The 14,909-nt window shown below is 41.9% G+C and overlaps 1 protein-coding gene across 4 annotated transcripts in view; it reads right to left on the bottom strand.

Moving 5' to 3' along the window:
* Nucleotides 1–14,909, bottom strand: part of PLPPR1 (phospholipid phosphatase related 1) — a 132,452-nt gene that overhangs the window by 96,742 nt on the left and 20,801 nt on the right. Inside the window, exon 2 of one of the 4 annotated variants that reach the window (XM_030467883.1) lies at nucleotides 3,592–3,729. The exons of 2 other annotated variants lie outside the window; for them this stretch is intronic. The gene's annotated coding sequence lies outside the window, so the exon portion shown is untranslated. Of the gene's footprint in view, nucleotides 1–3,420; nucleotides 3,459–3,591; nucleotides 3,730–14,909 lie in introns of those variants that run through there. One more of the 4 variants, XM_030467884.1, reaches the window with a different exon arrangement.

Here is a 14,909-nt window from a genome sequence, read left to right as displayed (position 1 = left end):
AGTCCTTCTAACACAAGAAAGTCCTGACTATAAAAACACAGAATGCTCTTTTTAAATGTTTGTCATCACAATGATGAGTTGAAGTAATACAGGGTTCTGCTGGAGTGTCATTTCCAAATGTTACTCACTCACCTGTCATCAGCAATGGCATTTTTTCCCTACTACTTTCTTTTTATTAACATGTAATCATTTTAAAAACTTCGCTCTATTGGTACAAATTATTTTTTGCATCTAATGCATTCAGACAGTACAAAAGGATCTTCCTGAAGAAGGAAGAAGCCCAGGAGCTACCATTGAATGCATAGACTGAGCTCCATCAGTCTCCACAGCCCTTTCTGCTTTAAATTGAGGCAAAGTCTAATCCTGCAAAGTACAAAACTTGCTCTGAATTTATGTTAACACTTATCCATCACATTGTTTGCTGAAGACAAAAAGCACAACAATGCAGTGTCATTGCAGCCTCTGTGGATGTAACTCTGAACTGCATTACACAACTGCAGAATGTGTGAGGTGCCTTCTCCAGTTATTCAGTGTTTACAGCAATGTGCTGAAGGAACAGGACATGACTGTTCATGAGCAAATTCACCTGTAATGCCACAAATCATAATCAGAGATTACATGCTCTCTGGGGTAAAGTAGACTTTTACATATACAAGTGAAAGCAACATGAGACTTCTTTAATCAGGAGCTACTACCCCAAGTTTTACAGCGTGGCTACAAGAGTTTAATGGGACAAAGTAATTCTGAGTGTCACTGAGCAAGTATTCGTAGTCTTTCCCCTGTTTTTTTGCTGGGAGTGCTTAATACTGCATGATGCATTTCTGATCTCTGACACTCTCAAAGATTTGGTGAAGCTGATTTCAGGTGTCAGATCAATCTTTGAACAGAAAAAGATCTGTATATATGGGAGATGCCTTTAAGACATCTTAAGTCTTAAGACATCTTAAGACATCCTAAAGTAATATTAGCCTCCTCATGCAAGACATACAAGCTCATTTAAAACAGGTGTTTCATCACTCTGTTATTTCAAAACAAAATCCAGCATGGGAGTTATGTATGCTGATGGGAGTAAATGTAAATGTTCACTAAGGTCAGCTCTTACCCATATGGTCTGAGCACTTAGGCTACAATAAACTTTAAAAAAATTATCCAACCCAAAAATTCTGGAATTCAGCCTTATGATTTGATCATAAGCATTCAATTTGATTTGTATAAGCATTCAATTTATTATGGAAATGAGAAAACCAATCCATAAAAATCTTGTTTCTAAAATGGAAAAATAAAAACCTCTGAAACAAGTTAAGACCCAAAGAAGAAATAATGTACACCTCCAAGAGGGTCAATATGCAAAACCACTCCGCCTCACCATATGACTAGAAACTTTCAAGGGCCATCATTAAGAAGCCACTTCATAACTAAATAGCAAACAAAGAAGTGCTAGAGTAGTTAAAGTGTTTCAGATGAAGTGCTTCTCTCCTGATTTTACAGACTCAAAGACCTTTCATTAACACACCAAATCACAAAGGTAACAAGTACATTTTTTTTCTTTAACAGTTCCCAGTAGGAGATGAGCAAATTGGGGAGTTGGAGTCATGCCTCCCACACCCCAGTCCAGCACCTCACCACTGTACCAGCATGAAAATTGAACAAGAAAAAAAATGCCTATTTCTAAATGTATTCACCTTTTTTTGTGATCAGCTGACATAGCTGAAAGTGCAGCACACACTCATGTAAATTAAGATGTGGATACTTCAAAAATGAGAGCTGTAAAATGCTTTCAGAGCTGGAGGCATAGCACTCTGTTAAATTGCCACATTCTGCAAAGGTCTTCCTGAAAAACTATTATACCGTGAGAAATAAAGAGAGGGAGGGAGGGAGGGAACAACCTAGTTAATGCTCTGAATCAGAAAAGTTTAAGAAACAGTGCAGTAATTGCTGCACTGATGGAGCTGTAGGATGGCCAGCTGGATTGAACTTATCTGCATGTGAAGCAGAAGCACTAAGGTTGGTATAAATGACAAAGAAATTAAACGTATGGCAGAGTTTAATGCTGGGCCAGCAAATAAACAAATGACAGACGCTCTCTACCAACTTAGAGAGACTTAGATAAAAGTAAAATTACAAGAAGGAAATGTGGTTCTTTTGTGACTTAACCCAGGGCTATATGCATGTGTAGATGTTTAGGAAATAAACAGGAGACCGTGTACTGGTAAGAACAGACATGAGTTCCAAAGCACACATGGGAACAAACTGCTTCTGCCAAGCTTTCCTGATTTGGGCAAATTTTCTGTCTTGTCTTCTAATCCTATATTATTTTATCACAGTGCTCATATACATGCACGTAAAAGTATCCTGTCCTGGTTTGGACCAAGATAGAGCTAATTTTCTGTCTTGTAATTTTGATTTCTGCTAAGTCTCTCATAAGTAGCTGCACCTGCTGACATTAGCAGCAAGTTTCTCAGTCTGTGTCTGCTTCTGGGACCGGTAACACTGGACGTTTATAGTTACAGCTGGAGAATGGTCTGCAGAACCAAGTAGACTGCTTGGTTCTGAAAAGCATCACATGCTCTGGAAAGAAAAAGGGGCTAAAGGGGTCCCACCTGAAACCCTCCATTAGGGAGGAGTGGACAAGACAAATGGCAAAAATTGACCAGAGTATTCCACCCTGTATGCGTCATACTCAGTAAAAATTTGAGGGACCACAAGGGTCAACCCCAGTCGCCTTCACCCTTCATCACCCTTCCCTTCAGCCCTTCTTCACCTGTCCCTGTTTGCTTCAGCATCGTGGGAGGATTCCATCCGTTCATCTGCCTGTGGTCCTGTGTGTTCCTGCCTCCAGCTCCCAACTACTGCTGACTCCAGGAGTCCAGCCTGGACTTTCCCAGGGATGCCCTGCAGTCTTGGTGGTGACGTGAGAGTTACTGGGAGGAAAGGGGGAAGAATGTGGTATTGTTTTTCTGTATATTGGCATATATTTAATAATTTTTCCTTTTTTATCATTCCTGTTTCATTAAAGCTTAGTTTCCAATGCATAGGTTTCTCTCCTTATGCTCTCTCCTTTCTTTATCAGGAAGGGGATGGGGATTAATAGAGAGAATCTGTCCAGTGGTAAATTACCAGCCCAGCATTAAACAACACAAGCCCAGAAGACACAACTACTGCACCAATGAAATCCATTCCCAAGTCAGGAGGGCAGCAACAGGACTGAACAGTTATGCCTATGACATTTCTCCAATAATCAGAAAACTTCCTTCCAGCACCTTGCCAAAGAAACAACCAAATATTCCAAACAAACAAGGGAGAACAGACAAGAAGCAGCAAACATATTTGAGATGAATAAAACCACAGAAAGCAAAATCCTGATGGACACTGCCATAGTAAGTGCAGCCTCCTAAAGGTTATGAAAGACCTGTCCCAAACCTCCTGTGCTGTCTGCAGTCCAGAAGGATCCCAGGGACATAATACAGTGTCAGACACCAGCACACAAGCAATGCTGGACAGACAATGGTCTGGAGCCCACAGATGTGAGGGCGTGATAATGTGAGTAAATGAAAACAAAGAGTGAAACAATGAGAAAAAAAATTAACTTACTCAGAGGTCTTGTAAATAAATACAGCCTTTCTCTTCTGTCAGATCTTCCAGAGTTTTGTAATTCTTATTTGCAACAAACACGATCATCACATGCTCATATGTTGGGTTGATGAACTCAGTGCTCCTCTATGCCTCTGCCTGTCATGGTACAAAGTTCTAGTTAATCTTTACTTTCTAACAGTTTATATAGCTTGAGTATTCTCCAGAAAGTTTTCCAAATGCAGAAAAAGGGGAAGAAAGTATTTGGAACAGACTTTCATGAAATTTTCCTCATTTTTAATCTGAAATTTGGAAGGCTTACACTTTTTTTCTGGTGTGGAAAAAATATTTATGTTTTGGGCAATTTTTAGTAAACAATTTTGTGACAAATGTCCTTCACTTGCCAGTAAGAACTTAAGAATGGAAAAGAGAAAAAGAAATTTTTACTTCTGGCACCTATGCTTTCAGTCAGCTCACCATCTTAGGAACCACTGAATAAAGAATTATAGATGCAGTGAATTCATCAATCTTTATTAATGTTTTCTATAAAAATCAGGGCAGTTGCATAATTACATTCATACATATGCCATGCTCTTTGCTTTTATAAGCCACTTGTTTGAAAAGTCATATCAGTGTATCCAAGTGGAATTTCTAAACAACAAATCTATTATTTTCTGTTAGCTATGCAACTGAGATTAGAATACTTTTTTTTTCAGGTCTGAAACAACCGCTGACATTTTGAAAAGGATGCCATTGATTGTACAGGTCATTGCACCCCAGACATTTCCTGAGCCTGCTGAAATCAGTTGGAAAAAGAGCTATCACAACAGGACTATATTCACTACCACAATGCTGCTTCCTCTGTAGAAAATGCCTGCCAGCTGATGACACTATAATCAAGGTATCAACCACATCCAGTGAAATCCTAAGTATGATGCGTCCACAAAGAGCTGGTTCTGCCAGCATAAGCTTCCCAGAAACACTACTTGCTAACAAGGCAACAAGATCAGGAATAAACAGGAAAATGCTGTAGTTAATAGCTTTGAACACAAGAAATTAATAATTTTAGATACTCTACAGTCAGAACCCATACCTTCCAGCTTCACTGCAAGGCTCAAACTCTGGTGTTGGGATGACTTAGAATTAACTCAAAGCCCCCTGCACTCCTCACTTGGGTAACACAGGACCAAAACAAAAAGATGGAATCCTGCATGAAAATGTGTACCCCAAGCAAATTTGGCTGTTAATTCTTATGACTGACTATGGAATTTTCTCATCATGAGGGATGCTAGGAAGGATGACATTTCTGGAATTTTAAGTTACGCTGAAAATCAGAAAGATTGATAATATTACCTAAATCAGCAGTGAGCTTTTTATATTAGTAATTCTACAAAGAGCTGTCAGCCTGAAATCTCTATGTATTTTTGTTCTGCTTATATTCATGTCTGAATTACTCAAAGATGTTTCTTCACATTATGGAATTTGAACACAATGTTTGTGTAATAGCTTTGCTCCACACTGAGATTTGTCATCTTTTGTATACTAGAAGATTCTCTCTCAAATCAGGATTCCCCTTCCCTCTCAACACCACACCAGGTAAGATGGCTAGGACCCTCAAGATCCATATACTAGATCAAGAAGCAGAACTGAATAGAAAGAATATCCCGCGCTCTGGCAAACCAGTAAACTTGTGTTTTCATTCTCCATTGGAAATTGCCTATCTTTTCTAGACGCAGTTTTCTTAAAATAGCTCATTTTGAGGTCATGTTTTTACTCACAGAGACTTTTTTCTCCCTTGATCCCTTGCCAGAGGTTACTAACTGTAAAATATATCATGATAAAAGCTTAACTGATGCCAGTGTTATCTCATGAAACATTTTTGTTTTAATGGAACAGGGTTCTTAACAGCTCCTCTGGAAGCACTTTTGTTTCCACAGGCAGAGAGAACAGCCTGCCTCAGCTTTCCTGAGGAGAGAGATGTCTTCTCCATGCATGGACAAAAAGCCAGTGAAATTTCTTAAGTATCATGGTGTTCAAATTTCCATGTTCAGTTACAATACAAATAAGTGGATATTTATTTATAAAAACATCTCCACATTTGACAAAGGAAAACGAAGCATCCATCAGCTCTGCATATCTGACACGTGATGAAGAAGCTCTTGAACACATTTATTCACTACAAGGTCTGTCTTTTGTGTGGCATTCCATGGGAACAGCTTAACAGGCTCATAGGCACATATCCTGTAATGCATCCAAATAATAAAAAAAAAAAGCAACTTAACTAGCAAAGAGCATAACCAAGTCTCTCAAGGCTCACACTTGTTTATGCTCTTTACCCAACACCAGCTACGTCCTGTGGGCTCCTGCTGTCCTCGAGCCCTCCTGTCTGTGCAACTGCTGGATACTTCCTGTTGATCAGGAAGCAAATTCCTTTACAAGGCTCTCACCTTTGCAGTTGGAGGCCAGTGCTCTCCACATCGGTGCTCTGCACTTTTTCTCCTAAAAGGGCTGCTCTTCCAGGCAGGTCAGACACCCGACTGGGATTCTCTCAAGATGGTGCCTGTTCCTTCCTCAGCATTGGCAGGAAGGTGATAGACTTATGGCTCAGCTTCATGACACTTTTATTTTCCATACATCAGCATCTGTAATTCTAAAGAAACTTGCCCAAAAAAATCTATGAGCTACATACTGCACTACTTATGAAGTGTCCTCAGATGAAAAGGAAAAGCACATTACAACAGTCTATGGCTACTGAAGTGCAGCCAAGTGGTTGTGTGCATTTTGGTAAGCCAAAAACAATCAAATACTTTTTCTTCACTGCAGACCTCTTAAAGAATAACAAGATGCTTTTTCTTCCTCCCAAGATATTTTAGAAGAAAATTCACAGTATTCAAAAACATTATTGCAGCACAAGGCTTCTTGTGACCCATAACTGGGGTTACATTGCTGAAAAAAATAATGACAGAGGAAGCAAGTTCTTTGCTGCCTTGATTATGTGACTGCTCCTGTCTTGTCTGACACAGTGGAGTTGGCCACCAAAATTAAAAAGGTAAGATGTGAATGCATTAAAAGTACCTCTCACTCAAACTGAAAAAAAAAATCATACCATGCTGGGAAGAAACACAGATAGAGAGCATAAATTGTGTGCTGCATCAGCCTTTAAATTGCAGATGGAATTTATTTTTTACCTACCCAAACCTCTTTCTTTCCAAAATGTCTGAAAAAAACTTATGGGGAAAAAAAGCCACCCCACACCCAAAAAAACAACTAAACCCCAAAAAACCTACACCCTACACAGCTACACCCTCCCCTCTGGTCTCTTAAACCCACCTCTTTACTTGATCAGTAACTTGTTTGTCCATCTCACAGAACAGCACCATTTCCTGCATGTTTCTCCTCAGTTACACAATCAGAACTCACCTTGCCTTTGTCCAAACTGATGAACTAAATACAAGTGACAGTGCAGGACAGGTTACACTGGCATCCAGGTATAAAATGATAATTTCACTGTATTCCTGAAGTATTGTAAATACTCCAGTCTAAGCAGTTAATGGCCAGTGGCATCCTGATTGAAAGTGGGAAATCTTAGCACTTACTTTGTAAGGCTTTGCCAAAAGTGACAAGGAAACATAGTATAAACTCATTTGTTAAATCAGTTAGGATTAGTTTTCTCACAGATGCCTTCCCATGTATTTGAACAAAACCAAGTTTCCCTCATGCCTTCTGAAAATCATATTGTTACGTGTTTATATATATATATGGATATATGAATATATGCTGTACTCTGCATCAAACAAAGGAAAAGAAATCTTTGCAAAGGGTGCACTAGAAAAGGGCACTGCCCACTCATATTAACAGTGATTCTGCAACCAGACAAAAGAGTTCACATTAACTGTGACTGGTAATTGCTGCACTGAATCTAAAGAATGCAGCTTCTCACAAAGTGCACTCAAATCATGCTCTATGCTTGCTTTCAAATGTCAGCAACTTTCCATATTCTAAAAAAAAGCAATCTTTTAACTGGTAAAGAATGTAAAGCCCCATGCTAGTTAAAAACAGTAACAAACCATATTGCCCCTAACTACAGTAATGACCAAGTATTTTTAATCAATGCATTCTAGTCTGTCTTGTTTCAGATCATAGCCCTATTAAACTACCTCTTAATTCACTGGTGTAAGACATGGGTTTTTTTCTTTCTACAGGGATCAATTAGTCATAACAGCCCTCTTTTTTTTTTTTCCATTAAGGCATTTCAAAGATAGTCCATAGTGAGCTTATCATCTACAAATGTTCTTGTACAATTTAATATAATGAACTGTGGTACTATAGTCAAATAACAACTCATATTAAATTTCATTTGGCATGTGGGAAAATAAAGTGAAAGGATGAGTTTTGAAGCAGAAACAGGATAAATAGATAGGATACTGCTTCATCATATTGAATAATTACATCCTGGCACAGTGCCCAAAGCATATTCATCCTGAAGAGAGTGCAGCACACAGCTGAAGTCTACCTTCCTCAGACAAAGGCTTGACAACTCTTGACAGATCAGAAGTCTTGCCGATTTGCTTACTACTGCTGCATTTTAGGTTCCTGGAAATTTGTTGAAACTGCAATTCACCACTAACAGTTCATTAACAAGGTCAATAAACAAACAAACAAACAAAAAGCAAAAAAGCCTGTTAATTACACTTGTGTTGTGCAAGTGTTTACACTGCACTGATTGCATTCCTTACACACGTCCCAGCTTGCACTGGGTTCACCTTCAGGGCTCCTCATCCTGCTTTAGGGACTGGAGAAGGCTGCCATCATTGTTTGCACTGTAAGGAAACACAACCCTGTTCCCATCCTGCTGCTGCTGCTGCTGTGAGGCTTGGGCCATCTGTGCAGCTTAAAAAGAATTTACCTCTGCGTTCTGATGGGGTTTTGCTTCAGAAATATGCTATACTTCTGGCACTGTCTAAACTGCTTTGTTCTGGTCTGCAAGAAGCATTTCCAACATTCTACAGCCTACCTGATTAATAAAAAATTAAAAAGCACCAGGCACCTAATCCACTCATCATGGAAGAAAGGAATTCAGCTCCCGGTTGTGTGAGCTGCATTGTCAGCCCTGTGGCAGATGCCACTATTGGCTGCATTTCCTTGCCCTGCAAAGTTGCCAAAGAGGATATGAAGTAAAATTTGTAATTTTAAAAATGAGTATTTTTTTGTTTTCTCAGAACAATCATTCTGCTGCATGTTATCCTCTTGCCATATAATTAATCCACCCCATCAATGTTATATTACCCAAATTTCAGGTTATTCTGATGGAAGTACTGTTCACAAGATACGGAGTACTATGTCCAAATGATACTTAGAGAATTTATAATTTTGCACTGGAATATGCTTCTAACCAAATAAGTGAGGTAAGATTCTTCATGTCTTAAAATGAAGGTAATGTAATGGATTTTTTTTTTCATATTGAAGTTTTTCACATTAAAGAAACCTGAAAGACTAAGTTAACCAGACATAGCTATAAAAAGATCTATTTTCTCCCCTTTCCCATTTCAACAGCCCTGGGTCAGAATTACACCGCTTAGACCTGAGCATGAAAAGCAACCCCAAGTCAAAATCCCTTCCCCATCCAAGGCAGCGGGACTGAAACATATGCATGGTATTAGTGCAGGTAATCACCAAGTATTGCACTGCCTGGCACAAACCTGCACCTGAAACAAATAAAATCACCTCAACAGCACTTTGTCACTGTTAAATCCTTATACAACCTAAGGTTCATGCCTAGCTGTCTGTGTAGAGTTTATATATAAGGTTAGATATGAAGGGTGACTCCCTTCTGAGAGGAACTGAGGGCCCTATATGTCGACCTGACCCATCCCACAGAGAGGTCTGCTGCCTTCCCGGTGCCCGAGTGAGGGATATTAGTAGGAGACTCCCTCAACTAATTCAGCCATCAGACTATTATCCACTGTTGGTAGTCCAGGCTGGCAGTGATGACATTGCTGGACGAAGTACAAAGGTGATTAAAAAAGACTTCAAGGCACTGGGCCGTTTAGTTGATGGGTCAGGAGCACAGGTGGTGTTCGCCTCGGTTCCAGCAATAGAAGATTTAAATGAGGAGAGAACTAGGAAAACTAATCTGATCAATAGGTGGCTGAGGGATTGGTGCCACCGGCGGAACTTTGGGTTTTTTGACCACGGGACAACTTCCGTACTACCTAGTGTACTCAAAACAGATGGACTTCACCTAACTAACAAGGGGAAAAGGACTCTAGCGTATAAGTTGGAGAGGGCTCATAAGGAGGGCTTTAAACTAGGTTTGAAGGGGGATGGGGTTGAAACTGGGCTCTCCAGAAAGGAGCCTAAGGGTGGTCTGCCCAAGGTACGAGACAAACCAGCAGCCCAGCTAAAGTGCATGTACACCAATGCACGCAGCATGGGCAACAAACAAGAGGAGCTGGAAGCCATCATGCATCAGGAAAGCTATGATGTAATCGCTATAACGGAAACGTGGTGGGATGACTCCCATGACTGGAGTGCTACTATAGGTGGCTACAGGCTTTTCAGAAGGGACAGGCAGGGTAGGAGAGGCGGAGGGGTAGCCCTATATGTTAGGGAGTCCCTTGACACTGTAGAAATTGAAGTCTGTAATAATAAGGTGGAGTGCCTGTGGATCAGAATCAAGGGGAAGGTCAACAAGGCTGATATTGTGATGGGAGTCTGTTACAGACCACCCAATCAAGATGATGAGGATGATGAAGTATTCTACAGGCAACTGGTGGATGTCTCCAAATCGTCATCCCTTGTTCTCGTGGGCGACTTTAACCTACCAGACATCTGCTGGGAACTCCACAGCACAGAGACGAAGCAGTCTAGAAGATTCCTGGAGTGTATAGAGGATAATTTCCTGCTCCAGCTAGTAAATGAGCCCACCAGGAATGGAGCCTCGCTTGACCTTCTTTTCACAAACAGAGAGGAGCTGGTGGGAGATGTGGTGGTCGGTGGTCGCCTGGGACTTAGTGACCATGAAATAATAAAGTTTTCAATATTCAGGGATACAAGGAGGGTCGTCAATAAGACCTCTACGCTGGACTTCCGAAGGGCAGATTTTGACCTCTTCAGAAGACTTGTTCGGAGTATACCCTGGGAAACAGACCTTGAAAACAGAGGGGTACAGGAGGGTTGGTCGTACTTCAAGGAACAAGTTCTGAAAGCACAGGAGCAGGCTGTCCCAGTATGCCGAAAAGCGAGCCGGCGGGGAAGACGACCGGCCTGGCTGAATTGGGAGACTCTGAAAGAAATTAGAGTTAAGAGGAGGGCCTACCAATTATGGAAAAAAGGGATAACTACTGAGGAAGAATTTAGGAATATTGTTAAGTCATGTCGAAAGAAAATCAGAGACACAAAAGCACAATGCGAACGGAATCTCGCCACCTCTGTGAAGGATAACAAAAAGTCCTTCTACAGATACATTAGCAGCAAAAGAAGGGGCAGGGAAAATATCCATTCTTTACTGGACACGAGTGGGAATACAGTTGTTAAAGATGAAGAAAAGGCTGAGGTATTTAACACCTTCTTTACCTCAGTTTTCAGCGGAAAGACAGGTTACCCTGAAGACGGATGGCTTCTGGAGCTCATAGAAAGTGACATGGATCTAAACAGCCCCCCTGTAATCCTGAAGGACACAGTCTGTGACCTACTGCGATGCTTGGATCCCCACAAGTCTATGGGACCAGATGGGATCCACCCAAGGGTAATGAAGGAGCTGGCAGAAGAGCTCACCAAGCCTCTCGCTATCATCTACCAACAGTCCTGGCTCACTGGGGACATCCCAGATGATTGGAAATTGGCGAATGTCATGCCAATCCACAAAAAGGGCCGGAAAGAGGACCCAGGAAACTACAGGCCCGTCAGCCTGACCTCAGTGCCTAGCAGGGTCATGGAACAGATCATCCTCAGTGCAATCACACAGCACCTGCAGGATGGGCAAGGGATCAGACCCAGCCAGCACGGTTTTAGGAAGGGCAGGTCATGCCTGACCAACCTGATCTCCTTTTATGATCAGGTGACCCGACTGGTGGATGAGGGGAGGGCTGTGGATGTGGTCTACCTAGACTTCAGCAAAGCCTTTGACACCGTCTCCCACAGCATCCTCCTGAAAAAACTGTCAGCCCGCAGCTTGGACAGGAGCACCCTGTGCTGGGTTAGGAACTGGCTGGAGGGCCGGGCCCAGAGAGTGGTGCTGAACGGGGCTGCATCCAGTTGGCGGCCGGTCACTAGTGGTGTCCCCCAGGGATCAGTGTTGGGCCCAGTTCTGTTCAACATCTTCATTGATGATTTAGATGAGGGGATTGAGTCCATCATCAGCAAATTCGCAGACGACACTAAGCTGGGGGGGAGTGTTGATCAACTAGAAGGCAGGAGGGCTCTGCAGAGGGACCTGGACAGACTGGAGAGTTGGGCTGATTCCAATGGGATGAGGTTTAACACGGCCAAGTGCCGGGTCCTGCACTTTGGTCACAACAACCCCATGCAGAGATACAGGCTGGGGACAGAGTGGCTGGAGAGCAGCCAGGCAGAAAAGGACCTGGGAGTCTGGATCGACAAGAAGCTGAACATGAGCCAGCAGTGTGCCCAGGTGGCCAAGAAAGCCAATGGCATCCTGGCCTGTATCCGGAACAGCATTGCCAGCAGGTCCAAGGAAGTGATTCTGCCCCTGTACTCAGCCCTCGTGAGGCCACACCTTGAGTACTGTGTCCAGTTCTGGGCCCCCAGTTCAGGAAGGATATCGAGGTTCTGGAGCAGGTCCAAAGGAGGGCAACCAGGCTGGTGAAGGGACTCGAGCATAGACCCTACGAGGAGAGGCTGAGAGAACTGGGGTTGTTCAGCCTAAAGAAGAGGCGGCTCAGGGGAGACCTCATCGCTCTCTACAACTACCTGAAAGGTGGGTGTAGCCAGGTGGGGGTTGGGCTCTTTTACCAAACAACTTTCAACAAGACAAGAGGGCATGGACTTAAGTTGTGCCAGGGGAAGTTTAGGTTAGATATTAGAAAGAATTTCTTTACGGAAAGAGTGATCCGTCATTGGAATGGGCTGCCCAGGGAAGTAGTGGATTCTCCGTCCCTGGAGATATTTAAAAAAAGACTGGATGTGGTACTCAGTGCCATGGTCTAGCAACCGCAACAGTGGTTCAAGGGTTGGACTCGATGATCTCTGAGGTCCCTTCCAACCCAGCCAATTCTATGATTCTATGATTCTATGATTCTATGAATATTCATTAGTTTTCCAGGAACACATTAGCATTTGCAAATGTCTTTAGCACATGTGTTCTTGATCCCTCGGGTTGTTGGGAGCCTTTTGGTGGTCTTTGGTAGTCTTCATCACTATGTCTGCTAACTGAACTCAGTCTTTATGCATGCTCAGTCCATCCATTGTCTTATCATCCTCATCCTCATGTAACCAGTCTGTCCATATGTAACTTCCTTTGTCAACCCACTCCAAGGGATGGTGCCCCAAGTCTGCCTCCTTAGCTATCCACTGCACATCTTCAGCAACTACAGAAGTATTTCATAATACATCTCATACTTCTAACCTATACTCTATCCAGGAAAAGAGTCCCAAGTGCTGGCTATCCCACCTGAGCCCAAAGCCAACAAGGAGCTGGCAGGAGGATAAGGGGTTGCACTGGAGGACAGGGTCAAGACAGAGGAGTGTATCTGAGATGTACTTTCCCCATGTGGTACTTGAGGCAAAGCAGTGCCACCAAGCTGACAGGGGCAACACCGGGTGGCTGGGGCTGGAATCAAGGACTGGAGAAAGCCATGAACTGGGATTTCCCATGGGAGATGGGAGGACAAATCTCACATCTAGAAATTATTCACTCCTTAGTAGACCTTGCAGAGATTTCTTCTCTGAGGCCTGGTTACCTCTGAGGTAATCTGTTGCTCAGCTGTTTCATTTCCAAAAGAAAAATGGAAAAATGTATTTCAGCCTCATACCATAAACCCAGCCTGCCTTTTTCTTGACCACAAGCAATTTCTTCTGCAGGGGGTCCATGAAGCATGTGGTCTTTTCCCTTGCTTCTTACTGATAGTCAAGGACATTTTTAGTGCAATTGCTCATTTTGAACATAAACATTCCTGAAAATTCTATGACCAAAGGCTCTGGAAGCCAATGCAGGCACAAGCACAGAACCTCAGAATTATTAAATGCATACTTGCAGTATTTTTCTTTACTTTTGGTGGCACCTGAATTTGAAGCCAAACCAATAAAGTCAGTTACTGTTCTGACATGAGACAAGATGAAGAAGTCTGGTGCTGGGCTTTTTACAGGCAGCTGTCTACATCTAGCAAGGCTGTAACCCCCTATTTCCAGGTCACAATATAACTTTCAGTTACTGCACAAAACAGACATTGAAATAGATGACATCTTAAAAAAAATCTGAAGTTACACCTGTATCTTTTCATGCACATACTGAAGGCTGAGACTCTTTTTGGGTTCAGTTTACAACAATCTCCAATAGGTGCTAGTGCACACTGAAAAAAAAAAATTAAAAAAAATCATTAAAGATAACACAGAACTTTTAAAATCTTTTTGGTAAGAGCAGACTTATCTTAAATCAGTTTTCTATAAAAGTCCTTTTATGAAGGATTTGAAAGTATGCTGTGGTTTCTTTTCTGTTGAACAAAAGCAAAGCAACAGGAGCACTATGCTTTTATACACTATGTATATGGACTTCCAGTTTGCAAAGACAAAAATGTCTCTTCTGCTAATACTCTAATTGAGAACACGATGAATTACTACTAATGACAAGAATAAAAATAGTTATTTTTCTAGTACCTTGAAAACACAATAATGCTTCTTTCTAACCTTGCACTATGCATTACTCCTTCCGGACATAAAAAAAACCCCAACACAAGACTGAGTCTCTAACCATAATGGCAGTTGACTAACACTATGTCCTGCTGTCACCCAGCAATCACACTAGTTTTAAAAGACATCTTTATGGTACTTTAATAGAAATTCTCAGCTCTATTACAGTGTTGTTGAAAGGGCTGGAATATGAACATTAAGAGACTTTTTTCATGTGCTGTGCTGGTCTCCAAATAGAACTATAAATGAAAAAAAAATAAAATGAAGTTTTGAAATCTTGAAATCCCACTCTGATTTCACCTTCTCAGAGAGATGCAAAAGCTCCTCCACATGCAGCTGAGCTTTCTTTCAGCAACAGAGGGGTAGGGACAGGTGCCTGACTTGGCATTTGAAGGCAAGCAGTCTGAAGATAAAGAGTGACCCACTTAAAGCACGTTCCACTTTAGATCTGAGAAGGCATTACCCCAGTCTGA

The sequence above is a fragment of the Calypte anna genome, chromosome Z (genome assembly GCF_003957555.1).
Source record: "Calypte anna isolate BGI_N300 chromosome Z, bCalAnn1_v1.p, whole genome shotgun sequence".
In the NCBI taxonomy this organism is placed as follows: Eukaryota; Metazoa; Chordata; class Aves; order Apodiformes; family Trochilidae; genus Calypte; species Calypte anna.
Note: the sequence above shows the minus strand (reverse complement) of the source record. Positions and strands in the feature narration are given on the sequence as shown.